The following is an 18980-nucleotide window of genomic DNA, read 5'->3' on the forward strand; positions in this document are numbered from 1 at the left end:
CAAAGAGAATGGACAAAGTGCTACACAAAGTGTAACCCCTACTCAGGGTAGGAAAATAAATTAGTGCGCCCATTATGGAAAATGGGATGAAGATTCCTAAAAGCAATTTAATTCTTTCCTGTGATCCAGCAAGCATACTACAGGGTTTAATATCCAAAGGACAAATATCAGTACATTGAAGAGAGATCAGCACTCTCATTGCAGGGCTATTCACAAGAGCAAAGGTAGGGACCCAACCTCTGCCATCAGTTGGTGAATGAATGAGAAACTCAAAATACAAATAAAGAGCAATATAAAAGAAATACAATAGGAAATGGAGATACGTATTTTGCTGAAGGGAAGGAGAGCAAAAGATGGAGGAAAAGGGAAGGGAATGACAAAAGAATTAAGATACCCCTCATGAGGAATGTAATCATTATGTATTGCAAAGGTACTAATAAAAAAATAAAATTAGAAAAATTTCTATAATAGAAATAATGTTCTATACACCCAGTAGAATACTTGTCATTTGTGCAAAAGGGATGAGATGTAGAAACTTGCAACAACATAGAGAGAACTAGTGGTTACTATGTTAAGTGAAAGAAGCCAGGAATAGAAAGAAAGATACTGCAAGATTTCACTCTTGTGGATCTAAAATAGACAAAAGTAGGATAACTTATCAGAGGGTGAGAAAACTATGTGGCAGCATGGAAAGGTTGATCAACTGGTACTAAGTCACAAATTCTGAAGGAGAAATAAGTTCTGACATTGTATTGCACACGAGATCTGGAAAAATGCACTAATCTATGGGTGAGTACCACACCAGCATGATACAATCGCCTCCTCAAAGCCCCAGTGATGAGCATGTGAGGCTGTGAGAGGACATCTAGATATAAAGAGCATAACAGGAACTTTCAGCTGTCAACTTGAAAAAGTTTCTGCTGTATACAATTACATTCCAGAAAACTAGGATGTCCACAAGAGAATTTATATGGTTGTTGAATTCTGGGGATCCATTTAAGCTCTTTACCAATGTCTAACATTATAAGCTTAATGGAAGAAATAAATGTCTATCATTATGAAGTGAAAGCCCATAAAAAAGTCACACAGGCTGATACAGAGGAACAGAGATTGGGCGTTCAAATAAATGATGTTAGTTTCAGAGGAATGCCAATGCTTTCCTGACATATCATTCACAAGCATTCTTCAGACTGTATATCCATCTTCTGTCACCTTCCCCCAAGCAAACTACTACTGTTTTCAGTGAAATTCCTTGGCTTCATTGTTAACAAAAAACCCTCATAGATCTAAAAGTGTGGTCTTCAGGGTTTGTAAATTGCAGTTAAACTTAGTATTAAAAATTCTCAACAAATCTTATTTGAAGTCTTAATATCTCAATTACTTTTATATAAGGTGGATATATTATCATGTAAGTTACATGAGACATTTAATAATAGATGCCTAAATAACCTAAAGCCCACCATGTTTACATGTAAATGATCCCTTTTGTAGTATATTCAAGAATAAGTCTTGTAGTCCAGAGTCAGTTTGAGAAAAAGCAGGACTCATGTTTCTTTGTCTTAGTTAGACAGGGGAGGCAACATAGTGATAAATGAGCTCCCTCACTTAGGTCCCCTGAGTCAGTCTTACAGGAACACTTCATCATTACCTGAAGGTAAATTGTAGGCACTTCACACTTACAGGTATCCAACACACAAACATACAGTAATAATTACAGTTAGTTAATTGAGCAGTTGATAATTGTTATCCTTTGCTCTAAGCCCTTTGTGTATATTAGCTTCGTCATTAGTCAACAACAGTCCTTTGAGGGGTAAGTCCTGGGTATACCTGTGTAACAATTGAGGACACTGGAAAACAAAGCTGTTTAGAGACTGCGCAAGGCTGCACAATGATAGACACAGACTGTGGCTGCAGAGCTGTGCTCTCAGGGTGCTGTGCTGACTTCTTCCCTATGGAATATAAAAATATAAGAGGCCATTAGTAGAATTTAAAGTGATTATAATAAATACCAATTGTGATTTTTTTCTTTTGTTTTCTTTGTTCATAGTTACATGGTTTGCTTCAAATGAATATATCCTCATTATTGTTTTCCCAATTGTAGCTGTAAGTCTGTTCTTGACACAGGTTTGCTTTATAAGTAAGTATTCCCATTTTTATCTGTATTTCACTAATGATACAAAGGAACAGATTAATGCTACTAAAATTATTATTTAAGTTATAGTAGGACTACAACTTTTCATTGTAACTAAAAAATGCACAATTTGAATATTAATAGTCTTGAAGAATACAATATCCCTATATTTTGCTACAATTCATATAAACAAACCTCTGACTGCAAATCTGGATGCTATATCAAATATACTATCAATAATACACAATAGTCATTATGTGGTAAGGAAGTTGTGGTTAGTGTTTATACTCAACCACATTTACATACCTGCTTGGTGAAAGAAGCTTACTAAATTAGTGAATTTCAGTTATTTCAGTCTAAACTTTTAAAATACAAGATTTATCCTTCGTTTCCCTCTAACACCGTGAAATAATTACTAGAGGCCTGTAAACATCTGTAAGGCAGGGAATGTGTAATGATGATTTAATTTATTCTACATCCTTTAGAAAAGTGAAAGCTAGTCAAATATTGTATTACATCAGCCTGGTGTGTATTTTATAGATTTCACTTTTCCTCAAAAGTTTAAGCTATGTGTACCCTAGTAAATATGAAAGAGAGGTTACAGATTATATATTTTATGAACTTTTCCCAATGTAGAGCACTTTGAAATGCCTAGAGATTTTGGAGGTATTCTCAATTTGTATCTAAAAAGAAAAAAATATAAAAGTCTGACAGTGGCAACTCTTCAGACATTTCACAACTCTTACCTTCAAGACAGTGCCTAGACTTCTTTTGGAAATTACCTTAGAATTTCAGTAGCCTTGTATTTCAGGAGAAGGAACAGTACAGCTTCAAGACTTACTGCATCATCACAGATGTTAGGAAAAGCTTTAAACATATGGGCAGACCCACGTTTTAGGTTTAATGTGATTTCAGTAGGGAATGGCCTTTTTTAAAGATCATAAAGTGATTTCACATTAGTATGATTTGTTGAGTTTGGATGAATAGAAGTTTGCTGATTGTGGCATTATAAATGAAATTACATTTAGTGGAATAAAGCAGGAGTGAATCTGTTCCCTGTCAGCCGTATTTTCACAAAATAAGCTTTGGCATTTTTTTTTTTTTTTCTGAATTGTAAAAGTAACACAGTTGTCCCTCAGACTCCATTGCAAAATCTGTGGTTGCAGGAATCTCTAAATAAATTGCACAGTATTCACTTATAACCTGTGCACATCTTCCTGTATAGTTTGAATTATCTTTGGATTATTCATAGTGACCCTTACAATGCGAATGATATGCAAATAGTTTTATTGTTTAGGGAATAATGACAAGATTAAAGTCTGCACATGTTCAGTACATAACTTTTAAGATTTTTGGTACTCAGTGGATTGAATCTGAGGATACAGAAATCATAGATGCAGAAACTTGGCTGCATATAACAGTTTTTGGCCAAACTGGGTACTTGACCATGGGGCTATCACACTAATACCCCAGGCCTTTCTCTTTAACGTTAAGACAGGGTCTTGGTAAGTCTCTGCATAACTAAGGCTAGTTTTAAAGTGGTAATCCTCCTTCTCCAGCCTCCCACAGGATTACAAGTACTTATCCACCACACCAGTTCTTATCATTTAGAACACCATGTGGGGCCAGGGATTTAGCTCAGCACCATAAGTGCCTGCCTTGCAAGCATGAGGTAGTGAGTTTGATCCCCAGTACCAAAACAAAACAAAACAAAAAAAACCCACCCTGTGTAATACAGGAAATTATAGAAAAAAGTACCTGCATCCCTAAAATTTAGAAATGTGGTATTCATATTTTAGTGAATTTGCTACTTCTCTTTCTGTCTTTATTTTTTATTAAATTCCTTTTTTAAAAAAGAAACCGCTAGTATATACTTGTACATCCTGATTTATTTTTCTGTATGTCTTCAAATATTTTGGTTTCATTGTGTGCTCTACTTCTATGAATGTGCTGTAATTGACAGGCTTTTCATCATGATCAATATTAATGTTGTTTCCAAATGTGTTGATACTGGGAAAGTAACTCTGCTAGTGGTATATGAGCCTTGAAATGCAGAGCTGTCTTAAGGCATTACATATGCATTCCAAAAGGTGTTCCAGGACCTTGCATCAGGCACTACTACTGCAAAGAAAAATACCTATTTTCCACCTCACACTGCTGCCACTGTTATAATTTTGAAATCTTTACTAGTTTTATGGTTGAAAATGTGTTTTTGTTTCTGGGGTAGTGAGGGTGAATTTTTGTAATTTTTCTCCCAGTCATGTTTTAAGAAAGTATTTGTGAACCTAAAGAAATATTTTGGTGGAGTCTCTTATTTTGGCTCATCTTAAGTAAATACATTATGTATATGTTTATGAAGAAGAGGAGTCACCCAGCCCGGCCCCACATGTAAAGGTATTGATGATAATAGTAGCTGAACACTCATGGGCCCCCTGCTCTGTAGAATAGGCTCTGTGTAACGTGCTCTACACCTCAGCTCACGCGTACTTCTCCCAGGAACTTTAGGTACATGCAGTGTTGTTATTTCCATTTTGTAAATAAGAAATTCAGGCAAGTTGCCCATAGTTGCCACCTGATTCTTGGCAGTCCTGGGATTCGAACAGTGCTGTTATCACTACACCGTGCTGTACCCCCATGTTGAATTCGTTTTCAGAATTTTTGAATTTTGCTTCTGTTTCTTTTCCATGCCTTGGTAATTGTCATTCATCTTCCTAAGTTTGAATCAGCTTCCAAATGTTTTAATTTACATTTCCAATGTCATAAAATATCTCTGAAAACTCCTTTATAAGATTTGTCGTTGGTGGTACTGTTAGCTTTACTTAGTCTTTTGCCAGAGTGACTTCCTTTGGAACGTCTCATTCTTCCTGTCACACTGTCCTCACTTTCCTCTGTAGTGCCCATGAGTTCACCTTCCCTGCTTCCTCTGGCTGCAGCTTGAGCAGCTCCTCTGTGGCTGTGTCAGGTCCTCACAGCCAGCTGCTGCTTCTGCCATTCCACTATGGCCTCTTCACATTTCACTTCTGTATTCTCACTTCTTACTTTTCTGCTCTTCCATCTTTCTTGCCCAATTTGCTCTGTTGATAATCCATTATGTGTGGTTTTTATCACTGTCAATATGTCCACATGGTGGAAAGATCCAGGGGAGGAGAGCTGCTCACATTCCTGACACTCAAGAAGCAAAGGGAGCAAGGAGGAGCAAGGGAGGAGATAAGCCATTCCAGGTCATGGCCCCAGCATCCCTCTCTTCCAGCCAGGCCCCGCCTCCAGCAGCGCATTCAGCTATGTATTCACCAGTGGAATCCACTGATGAGGACAGCGGCCCCATGTTCCACTCACCTCCCAAAACCAAACCTCTGAACATAAGAGTCCCTGGAGGGATAGTCTAGATCTACACCATAACAAGAATTGAACAAAACTGTGTAGCTCATTTTTCTGTGCTTTTCTATAAATATAGTTGCTGCTGTCTTTCCTAATCCAGGTATCTGAACTTCCTTTGTATACTCTAGAATTGTGAATTCTTCCATAGGAATGTAGTAATTTGGAACTAGGCAAAGGAAATTAGTCTTTTGGACATCTTTTTCACTTATATTCAAAATACTTGCCACACAAAAGCCTTGGCTTTTCTGCTTCTAGGACATGCAGTCTTCGAGTGTGATGTTTAGTCTGAATTCATTTTGACAACACTATTTTATCAGAGCAAATTGAGTAATGTCTGGAGTTTCCTTTGAGATAAGGTCTCACTATGTAGCTCAGGGTGACCTTAGATTCACAAAGTATCCTAGGCTGGCCTTGAACTCCCAGCAGTCCTCCTGCCTTGACCTCTCAAGTGCTAGGATTACAGGTGTGCTACTATGCTTGTCTGCGTTTTAAATTAATGTGCTAAATATTTTTGAAATAGTATTTTAAATAAAAAAATTGGAAATTGCAATTTGATTTCAAAAGTTATCAGGTGTATATTTTCCTACATCGAAGATTTTTTTTATAGCTCAACAAGCACTAAAAATATTCTAATTATTTTCCTAGAGTTAACAGAAAACAGCGTCATATAGTTAAATAAATCATTTGTCTTTCTTTGTAACCTATCCTTAATCTGATGTGGATTTCATCTCATTGGTAAGCATTCTTATCTCTACTCAATCACTCATCACTTGCCTAACGACGGTCTAAATGTCATGTCTTGAACAAATGTTGAATTCTTAGAATTTGTTAGGTAGGCTACAGTCCATGTGAGCTTATGTGGATGCACCACATTCTGTCTTTAGAGTATCATAAAAAATTAATGTGATAGATTTGATTTTATCTTTACTAGATTATACCAATCACAATGATCTAATATGTATTCTGTATCAGTCACAAAGAGACCAGATAATTTTGTCTGTTCATAATATTAGCACTTTCTTCAGGTGACTCGAGGGAGATGTCCTTGCTTCTTTCACATAGATTTGAAATGCTTATTACAGAGAAAACCTTTCTAAGAGTAGAGGAGAAGTGTCTTATGTTTATCTGAGGAAGATCTGGGAATGTAATCTTGTTACCCAACTCTCATCCTAACATATTCACCTATTAGAATGTGAAGGCCTTCAGACAGACCTTATGTTTGCCTTGTTTGTACATCATCAGCACTTAGAATTCATACACATGGATTCATAGTGATCAGCCAATAATTACTGAATAATCTTCTACTTATCCTCCCATTTGCATTGGAACTGATAAACTGTAGCTACAGAGTAAATACTTATGTAAGGGAATGAATAAAGGGATGACGCAACCTAAAACTTTTCTGAGATACACCTGCTAGATATTTTATACATATTTTTTATACTCTTGAAATTAAACAGCATATTTTCCAAAATAAAAACGGGAAATTTTTACAGTTCCTAATTTTTTTTTACAAAAATGTAACATTCTCCCTCCTGATTTTTGGCATTCCTATGCATTTTTTGTTAAAAATTTAAGTACTGTTATTTCTCATGTATCTTCTTTTATGTTTTAATTTCAAGATTTAGCTGAGGAAACTCTTTAAAATCATGCAAATTTTTAAATCTATATATATAGATTGTCTTCCTAGAGGAAAATCATACAAGGACGTTTGATAAAAGCCTACTATTAAGGAGACGTTATTTTTAACTTAGTCCTAAGTATTTGGAGAATTATTTGTATTTGTTTTCTTTGTCATTTGTAATTTTTCGATAACATAAGGGTAAGCCCATTTAAAGGTCAGGAAAAGATCATCAGTAAAAGGCCATGGAGATTATTGGGCTCTGTAGCATCTCTGTGTAGCTGAGAAAATTTGCAGCTGGGTTAACAGCAAGATACCATCATTTTTCCCATGCTTGCTGTCGGATTTGTTAAAAGGTGGTTCTTATGAGCAATATATAAATTAATAAATAAGCCAAAGACAACTCTTTATATTCTCTGAAGAAAGCATGAAGATGCAATTTCATTGCCTGTTATTAAGTAGATTTTGTAATATTCTCATGGGAAATGATGCTTAATTTAAAGAAAAGTTCAAAATAGTTTTGCAGATAAGTAGTAAGTGAACCAACTGACAGAAACTAAAACTACACCCAATGTATTCTCTGCTCATACTCAAAAGAAATGATTGTGTTATGGTAGAACACTAGCAACAGTGGAATTTTGTGAGGGTTTTATTTTTTGTTAGTAGTGTTAATGTTATTTTTCCCTTACAGCAGCTCTTTGGAGCCTGAAGGAGTTAGTTGAATGAGATTCAAATTCATTTTTATTAAGAATGACTTAATCAGACTTTTACACGACTCTATATTGTATCCTAAAGCAAAAATACGTTGCTGGATCTCATTGTCTCCTTTATATGGAATTAAATTCGGAAGTTTCTTTTGGATGTTGGGTTGATTGAAAGGTACATTTGAAACAGCTTTATTTTGTAGTATTTTGTTAAATTTTCAAGTGTTATTCATATTACAATATACACAGAATTAAAATAGGATACATGACATACATCTACGGGTTGTTATTTACTTGTGGTGCCTTCTGTAACCTGTGCCCTCAATTTTATTTTACCTGACATTTGAGCTAGTAAATAGGGAAACTTTAAACACTGTGCCTTGCAAGGAGTCAGGGATATAACTGAAGTAGTCATGTTAAATTCCAGGGATGGAAACAGGAAACAGATCTTCTACACAGAACTTATACAGGAAACATCTTATAAACTGCTTCCTCATTATTATGGCTTTATCTTTTCTTATTCATGTGACTTCAGTTACTCAGCTTCACAAATTATTATTGCTTAGGCCTCCTGCTAAAGATACTAGAGCTGAGGTTATAACCTAAGGTATATAGATCGAGATTCAAATCGTGTAAAGTGTACGTTAAGGGTAAATTTTTATTGTAGTCACTTAGAAATTTGTTAATTTCACTATATTTTACCTGTTGATCATTTTAGTGGAGAAAATTAAGTCTAAAATATAACATTAAAAATAAATGCATGATTAAAAGTGATGGTGAATGCTGACTTTTTAAAAAAATGTATTACAGTAAAAAGCACATTACAGTTCATCTCTATTCTACCTTTCTTCAAATACGCTTGTCCCATCATTTTTGGCACTTTCTGAAGCAGCTTTGAAACACTCCTTGTCAGTGTCATTTGTTGTACTATCTTCGCTGCTTCCCTATCCTGAATCAATTGAAAATATTTTCCTTTGTGGTAATTTTGACTTTGGGGAATCAAAATTACAATTCACCGGGTACAAGATCTGGTAATAAGATGAATAAGAACACACCATAATTTTTCTACAAATATGCTTATCATTGGGTGGCAGAAGACACCAGGATTCACTGTATTTCTCCTCATACTTCATAAAGATACAAAAGAAGACTTCCAGAGCTATTTCAGAAAATGAAAAGAACAATGGGTATGTGTGTTTGATATGATTTTGGGGGGATTAATGGCAACATGTCTTTTGCTTTAATAGCTTTTTAAAAATTTAAACTGGCACAGGCAGGGACACACAGCCAGATATGCCTCATGCACCTGTAGGTCACCACTGGAGGCACTTGCTTCCTTTGGACAGCTATCACCCAATGGGAGAATCAGACAAACACACCCCTGTGTGCCCGCTACCATCAGTGGAGTGCCATTGTAGACACAGGCTGAGAGAAGTAATCCCACCACCACATAGCCCTGGCCATTGGGGAAGCCTCAGTGTAACTAACCCATCCCATACCCTGCTACCTCTTGGGAACATGGGTTCAGAGAAAACCAGGTGCCTCCCCATTCCCCTACACTGTGGAGGGTCAACCAACATGGGAAGTGCCTGGGACCCCACAACCATCTTGTTGGAAGGAGCCCAGGAGAATGTCAAGATGAAGGAGCAAAAGGCAATCTCATGCCTCCAGCTCACACAGAACAAGTCTGGGAGACACAGTCATGGAGGAAAATGGAAGTCACCCACCTGAAATCTCCAAGAAGATAGCAACTGAAACAATTTCATGAGACTATGAAAGTAAGTCAGATCCGAAACATGTCTTGGGTAAAAGAAGAAATCACAAATAATTGCTGAGCATATCTAAAGAAGATATAGATAAAAAAAAAAACAGGAGCATAGGAAAATGATGGAAAGCTTGAATGAACAATAGGAAGGAATTACAATGCATGAAATAAAAAGATATCCAAGAAATTAAAAAGTTGACTGAAAGTTGGCAAAGCCAATTGAAAGAGACTGGAGATAGATTTTCAGATCAGACCTTGAAGGCAGGATTGCAGCTAGCGATAGTGAAAGGAAAGATTTCTTAAAAATAATAAGAAACCAGGAAATAACAATTCAACAGCTGCAAGATATTGCAAAAGATAATTTAAGAATGGTAGGTATCAATGAAGAAGAAGACTATTTATAGAAGTAATAGCAGAAAATTTTCCAAGCATGGGAAAAGGATCTGGCATGCAGATAAGTGAGGCATATAGAACTCCAACTAGCCATAACCAAAATAAATCTATACACAGACATATAATAATCAAGATCCCAGAAATTCAGCACCAGAACAAAATGTTAAAAGCTGATAGAGAAAAGAAACAGTTCACCTATAAAGGAAAACCCATCAGAATCACGACAGACTTGTCAACATAAGCCATCAAGTCAAGAAAAATTTGGACTGATGTATTTTAGATCCTAAAAGAAAACAACTTCCAACCCAGATTGATGTACCCTGAAAAATTCTCTTTGAAAATTGATGAAAAAATAAGATATTTCCATGATAAAGAACAAATGAAGGAATTCATGACCACCAACCCAACCCTACAGAGAGTGCTAAAGGATTTTCTAGAAAGAGATAAAGATGACTATGGTTCTGGGAACAACATCAGAGGAGGATCACCTAACAGGACAGGCAGTTGAATGAAGAGGAATAATGGAGGGCCAGCAGCAGGAGAATAGCATGGCAGAGGTAAACCAATGCATGTCAGTTGGAACCATTAATGTAGATGGCTTCAATTCACCAATACAAAGAAAAGAGTGAATCAAGAAACTACATCCTTCAATACACTGTAGACAAGAAAAACACAACTTGAAAGGGAATTGATAGACTAAAAATCAAAGAAGAGAAAACAATTGCACCACACAAGAGACCAGAAAAAAGCAAGGGTAACTTACCCAGCAATTACAGAATGGATAAGAAAGATACGGTATTTTCATACAATGGAAATGTACCAAGCTATAAAATGGGACAATCTCAAAGCCCCTGTAGGTAAAGGGATGCAAGGGATGCAATTGGAGATCATACTCCTGGATGAAATGGTTTGGAATCATATGGGTGAACACTGAGTCATCTCCTTAGCATAAAAAACTGAAGGAGTTGGTGGGATCCAAAAAAGCACACTAGTTATTTTGAAAGTGATAGGGGAGGAAATGCCTAAAAAGAGAAAGTGGTAACCACTGTTAATTTCCTATTATCTTGTTTTGAATTCTTACATCATTTTCATAATTTTATTAGGTTTGCTTTTTTTCTGTCTAGGTTTGTTGGGTTTTACTGTGTGTGATGGTATGGACAGCTATTTTGAAGATAATGGGACATATTATGATAACCATTGTTGATTTCCTACTATCTTGTTTTGAAGTCCTGTAATGCTTTCATTCTTTTGTTTTTATTGGAGTATGCTTTGTATTGTTTGCTTTTATTATGTCTAAAAATATAGACACCTATTTTGAAGAGAACAGACATTATGGTAGCCATTGTTGATTTCCTGTTGTCGTGTTTTTAAGTTCTGTATTGCTCACATTGTCCTGTTCTGATTTGCTTTTTACTGTTCGGTTTTGTTTTACTTTATTCACCCTAAAATAACAAAAAAAAAAATCACACCTTTATGCTATATTTTGATCACACCTTACTTCCTATTTTTCCTTTCACTGTGGTCACCAGTTGATTACTGGCATGGAGACTATGTGTGGTTGACACATAGCAAAATTTTTCATTCACACAACCTGTTTTTCTCTGCTATTCAATTTGATTTTAGATTAATCTTCATAACAATATTAACAAAAACAGAAAAGGTCAATGGAGAGTCTGAAAAAGTATTTTATATCTATCTATTACATTATCCTTTCAGGGAAAGTATCAAATACTTGACAATAAAATTTAGAAACTTTAACATGTATAGTTAATACAGTTGAGTCTTTACTGTTTATTTGTATTAAAATGTTTCAGTCAAAAATTTGTCATTTTTTTCCATAAAAGTTTCATTGAGGTGTTTTATTTCCAGTAGCTATTGTATCATCTTTTTCAAAACAAATACCCATATCTTAAGATATTTTTCAAATTTTATAGTTTCCTTTTTTTCTGTATTGCTAATTCTGCAGTTATTTCCTATCAGCCTTATGTTGTGTCCATGTTTTGTTATCAGTCTGGGGTAATTTTGCTCATAGGGGATATTGACACTATCTAAAGATACTTTGATTCATATAATGGAGAATTACTGGTGTCTCATAATGTGCAATCCAAAGATTCTTCTCACTATTCTGTAATACACAGAATGACCAAAAAAAAGTAATAAGAACTGTGGGAGTAATAAAACCCAAAATGTGTAATTGTTATTGTAAAAAAGAGAGGAAAAGAAAGTGCTCTAAAGGATACAACTGCAAGTGTGTTTAGGTGTGTAAGATATTACTAAGTTTTTGTTGGATCATTGGACACAACTGTTTGCAGTCTCACTGTTTGAATGTCCACTTTGTATGCTTTAATTTTGTAACTTGAACAACTATTTCTAAGATGGCAATATGTATTAACTAGTGATTTATTACTGTTTATTTTTTTGAAATTCTGTATTACTTGTACCCTTTTACTGTTTTGGTTTTTTTCTCTTTAAATAAAATTTAAAAAAATAAAATACACAGAGTGACCCCCAGGGGAAAAAAAAAACTTATGTTCCCCCAAAGGTTAACCATGTGTCAATTAAGAAAGCCTGATGTACATAACATTATACTTGAAAGTACAGGGGGCTAAAATATCACCCACATATTCAGCATCCACATTGATCCTGCCACAAGACTGTGTATCTGTTGGCTTATGAAAAAAGTGTTAGATGAACTGACAGTATGAAGGAGTTGTTCCTCAGAAGTTATTCAATTATAGTAAATAGTTTGATTTTGCATTTCTGTTACACAAATGGCTTCTCTTTGTGATTGAGCTCATATAAATTATTTATTTTTTAAAACACTTAAATATAAAACCAGTGTGATGGATAAGAAAATTATTATTCTGTTAGTTGATGAACTACTGCTCATTGCAATTGTCATCACCAGAGTCATTCTTTTCAGCACAGGTAAAATGTACAGTTATATGAGGGAATGCAGGGTTGATGTACGAAGGACATTCAAAGGCAGGGTTGGGGAAGGAGGTTAGTAGTTTCCTAGTGCTATTTCTAACCAATTATAGGTATGACAAATGGAACAAACAACAGAAAACTCCCATCCTTGGAGGCCATAGATGTGAAATGAGGTGTCACCAGAGCCAACTCCCTGTCAAACTCCAGTGGAGTATCCATTCTTCGCTGTTCCTAGCTTCTGGCATTTAGCAGAAATCCTTAGCATTCCTTGGTCTTTGACAGCATAACTCCAAACTCTGCTTCCATGGTCACACTGAGGCACGCTCACCTCTATGTCTCTTCCTTTGTGTGACTATGTGAGATCTCCCTCTGGCTGTTCTCTTGAAGAATACTTGTCATTGCAATGAGGCCCCACCCATATAATTTGGGATAAACTCCTTTGAGCTACTTAATTATATCCTTTGCCATTTAAATAATATTCATAGGTTCTATGATCCGGGCGATGGGGATATTGTCAGGCCACTCTTAAGCTCACTGTAGAGGCAAACTTCAGTGGCAAAGATATGAAAGTAGCAGCGACATCTGGGCGGTGGAAGTGTGAGTGGAAAAGAGGACAGTGAAAATGGAGAAGAATCACAGAGACGGGCTGGGACTCAAAGGGATGGACTGAAGAATGCCACTGTGGTTTCTTCAGGAGACTGCAGTGTAGGAGTGATAGTTATGACATGAATTTGTATCAGAGTTAGTACATGGGGAGTAGAGGAGTGGGGAAGACAACTTGAAAGTGCACATTATATGATTTGGGGACAGATTAATATATCATTTGAGTGGTATGTAAACAATGATGAAGTTTCTTGTGGATTATGTAAGGTAGTGAAGAAGGATATAGCACCAACTCAAGGGCTCCATGTTGAGACTTCCATGTTGAGATTTATATTAGGTTTGGTCTTAAGTAATTTAAAAATGGGAATTATTGGGAGAAATACTATTAAATCTTTCACAGATTATGAGAGAAATACTGAAATTAATGCACTTAGTAAATTAAGTACTCAAACTTCCCAAAGTGTAGGAAGTATGTGGGAAATATTTTAAATATGTTCACTTATTAACAGGTGAATATTCACGAAGGAGAGTTCTTGGGCTTCATTTCCTTGTAAGTCCTTCAGTGATTCCATGCAGATAAATTTTAAGGTTGTCTTAGGCCTTCAAAACAGAAAATCATTCTGCAAAAATGATTTTCATATATACAGGTTATGTATCTCTTATCTGACATATTTGGGACCTCACATTTTGGAATTTTTCAGATTTTTAAATATTTACAGAGACTTTTCTGGATAAGCTCCCCTAATTTGAGGGTCCAAAATCCAATGTGTTCCAAAATCTAAAACTTTTTGAGAATCCGATTTTAGATTTTCAGATTAGAGATGCTCAAGCTGTACTTGATGCCAGTCAGCATAATTTTAAATTATGCCATATAATATCTTAAGGATTACCTTCACATTCTGATTTCAGATTTTTTTGTACTTATGAATATATACTTTCTCTTTGCTGTGTATGCATGAAAAATGGGTTCTATAAGATGAAGTTATAAGTCACAAATAGTAGAAGCATACTTTATATAATTATTGACAAAATTTTACACCGGAGTTTCACAAGATATTAGGGCTACCCTAACTATAATTACTGTCATTTCCCTACACATTTTGACACTATGTCACTAACGTATTTTTTATCATTATTTAAGAGTTTCATTTAACACTGGGTATAAGAGCTCTACATTGAAAAGGTCATGATTTATTATTAAATAACTGATTTTCTCATTTCCCAACGGGAGTAATGATGTCTGTGGTCACATTTGAATGATGATTGTTCTTTACTAGAGCAATTTTCTGCCCCTATGGAGAAGCCATGTATAATAACCATTCATACTGTAAAATGCGTAAACGTGGTCAGGTACCATTTGTCTAAGACTTTGGATAGAAAGCACCATTGCTGCTCAAATGACTGACAGTAAAAGATTGCTGAATGTGTGGTTCTGAAGCTGATCTTTGGTGAAAATTTTAGATCACTGCACAAGTATCTGGTATCTGACAAGGAACTACCAGTCTCTCTGTGGTCATGAAATTTTACTCTTGATTGCACCAAAAGCTAGTAGGAGTGATTACTTCATCAGCACTTTTAATGTGCTTCTGTTATTGCCTTTGCCTCCCCCCGGGTACTGGGATCAATACTTATGTCACTGTCATATTATCAGTCATGCAGTTACTGGGCTATATACTTGCTACGGTTGGACTATATCTTTGTATCTCTGGTAAGAATAACATTTTTCTGTAGTCCTAAATTGGATTTCTCTTGGACATAACTCTTCTTGTTTCTTCCTATAAAAAACATACATAGACCTTATTTTTTAGACCAGCTTTAGATTCACAGTATAATTGAATCACAAGTACAGAGTCCCCAGCTCATCCGTATACTCCAGAAGGCTACAGTTTCCCTCAACATCCTCCACCAAAGACGAACCAACATTGATACACCATTATTACCCAGAGCCAATTTACATGAGGGCTCACTCTGGATATCATATGTCCTACTGGGCTTGGCGAGTGTGTAATGACATTCACCATTGTGGAAACCTGCAGAATAATTCATCGTTCCCTCCCCACAATCCCTACCAACCTTAAATTTTGTTATCTCCTTAGTTCATTATCTTATTCTTACTGCAATTGGAAAGTCTTAGTGTTAAATCCTATAGAAGAAGGCATTTTCATCTAGGCTTCTTTCTCTTAGAAATAGGCATTTTCCTTTTATCTGTGTCCTTTCCTAGCTTGATAGCTCACTGCTACTTAGTGTTGAGTTATAGCTTATTATGTGAATGTACCACAGCTTGTTTGCGTTTTCCCCTATTGAGATACATCTTGATTGCTTTTAGTTTTTTTTAACTTTAAAATCAAACTACTATGAACGTATAAGTTCACATTTTTATGTGGACATAAAATTTCAACTTCATTTGGGTTAATACCAAGATGTGCAATTTATAGATTGTATGTAAAAGGTACGTTTTATCATAAATTCCCTGATACCCTCTGTTTCAAAACTGCTGCACCATTTCCATCACTACCAACGATGAATGACAATTCCTATTTATCCATTAACTTCCCAGAATTTGGTGTGGTGAGCTTTTCCTTTTGCATTCTCATCTTAACCCTAAGGAGGAATAATTCTTCCCACACTGGTTTAAGAATATTGCATGGGCTGCAACAGTTTGTGGGCTGATTTTTCTGACTGCAACCCTGTCTGGCTATATTTGCAGAAGAACTTTTAAAATAACCAGTTTCACACCAATTAATTGGAGTCTTGATATAATAAGGCATGTTATACAAAGGAGAGATTTTTTTTCTCTTCATTAGTCAAAGTTTTTCCACAGAGTTAATGATAATGAACAGATGTAGATGATTTCTATTTCTTTACCATTACAACAAGAATTACTCCTTTAAATTTGCTCTTGCTAAAATTGTTGTTTATTCCCTTGAAAATGTCAGTTGTTTTATAGGCATTTCTAATGTAAGGTTTTATTTTTTACAGAATGTATTGCAGTGCATGGCCTTTTAATAATGTCAGGTTTGATTATCATTGCTCTAATAGAATTACTTAGTCTACTTTACCTGATATTTATGGGTAAGTCAATCATCATTTCTTGGAGAGTGGCTTTGTTATACCCTTCTGTATACTTTTGTGTTTTTCTGACATATAGTAATTATACATACTTAGGGGTTCATTGTGACATTTCAACACATATATACAAAGTGTAATGATTAGACTGAGCTCCGTGGTATGTATGTTACCTCTGACATTTCTAATTTCTTTGTCCTACTAACATTTCTTTGTTTTACCAACTAGTTACCCTTCTGTGCTAAACATAAGAAGTTATTCCTCCTATACAAGGGCACCCCTCTACCTGTTAACCATCTTCTCCTTATCCTCCTCTTTCTGACATACTTTCCAGAATCTGGTAATTGTTCTTCTTTTCTCTACTTACATGAAATTCATTTGCTAGTTTACACATATAAACAAATACATCCCATTATTTGTCTCTCTCGGCCTGACGTCTTTCACTTAACAAAATGTCTTTCAGTTCAAAGTGTGTTGCCACAATTGAAAAATTCCATTTTCTATTGTGGCTAAAAACAGTTCATTATTTTCATACATTTATCTATCAGTGGACCCCCAGGTTGATTCCATATCTTGGATATTTTAAATAGTGTTCCAATAACATGTGAGTGCAAATATGTATTCAACATACTGATTTTCTTTGCATTGAATCAATTGTGGGGTAGACATATAATATGGATTTTTTTGAGGTGTATGTATCTATTTTTATGCCAGTGAGATACTCTTCAGCTTTTCTTTAGGATTGAGATTACCTTTGCTACTTAAAGTCTTTAGTGGTTCAGTGCCAATTTTAGTAATGATTCTTCTATTTCTATGAAGAACATCTTTGTTATTTTGATAGGGACTATATTGACTCTGTACATCACTTTATGTAATATTGATATGTTACAGTATTGATTTTTTTCAATCCATAAACATGGGATGTCTTTCCGTGTGTGTGTGTGTGTGTGTGTGTGTGTGTATGCATTTCAATTTCTTCGTTGTAATTTTCCTTTTAGAGGTCATTCACTTCGTGGTTGAAATTTATTTCTAGGTATTATATTGTACTTTGATAGCAATTATGACACTGAATTGTTAATTTTTTTCTTAGCAATTTTGTTATTGATGTTTAAAACAGTTACTGATAATTGTATGTGGATTTTCTACCCTGAAACTGACTATATTATTATTATTATGTATATGAAACACAAATGGATTTCATGTTGAGACTTGAATCTCTTCCACAAGTTGTCTGATTAGGCATATAAAAATACTCAACTCTGAAAAACTCCAAACACCTCTGCTCAGATAAGGAATACTCAGTCTGTATTTCTCCACACTCAAAGCACTGTGAACTTTCCTCAGTGATGAGGAAACAGGCTAGAACTCTGCATGATAACTAAGAGTCATATTTTATTTTCATTTTCATTCTTATTAAGTCTCTTTCTACTTTGTCGTCTGAAACTACAAACAAAACCACCAGAAAGGAAAATTTGATGTTTTGAAGAATTAAGTATGTGGTTAACACAGGATAGAAGGCATTATCACCATTTTAAGTGCTGTGACATCCTTAATTATCCAATGAAAATTGGACAAATTAGAGAAATAGACAAATCACTTCTTCATACCTTTTTCATGTCTTTCAGCATAATACCATGTTTGTCTCTCTGGGGGAGACAGGTGGAACAAGGCAAGAAGAGTGGGAACCACAACATCATACCAGTTACTGCTGTAGCAGGCCAGAGTGGAAGAGATACAAGACTGTTGATCAAGTGGGCTGCAAACCAAGAATTTTTTTGCTTTGAACTGTGGCCAGTTTTCACAGTTGAAAAAAATAAATATTTCCTCCGAATGGGAGAAAGTCAAACACAGAGCTTCATGGTTTTTTCTACCAGTAGTTCTTGATATGTTGTAATGATCAGGCTGCTGAGCTAGAAAGGTTCTCAGACACACTCAGGAGCAAGATTTACTAATCTACTCAGCAATTCTTAATCTAATCAAGTTGACCTATTAGGACTGTGGTCACTTATCAGCCCCACTATTCTTAAATTCTCTGCCAATAAGATAAATTTAAAATAGTGAATTATTTATGTATTTAAATTCAATTTTTCTGTTATAAAATAAAATTGATTCTGTTCCTCCTTCTCTGTATTAATCATATATATATATATATATACATATACATATCACTGTAGTTATAAATACAGATTTGACTGTATAGTTATAGACATGGGACACTATGTTAAATCTGTGTTTATAACTACAGTGGTACCTTGGTTCACAAACTCAATTATATCCATCATTCTGGTCAGAAACCTCATTAGGATGAGATAAACCAAATTTTTCCATAAGGTCAACTTTGATCTTAACATTGAATTGGATTCAGTTCCTGTCCAACTCACTTTACTA

The sequence above is a fragment of the Cavia porcellus genome, unplaced genomic scaffold (genome assembly GCF_034190915.1).
Source record: "Cavia porcellus strain 051 isolate PalLab524CR breed Dunkin Hartley unplaced genomic scaffold, mCavPor4.1 scaffold_15, whole genome shotgun sequence".
NCBI lineage: Eukaryota > Metazoa > Chordata > Mammalia > Rodentia > Caviidae > Cavia > Cavia porcellus.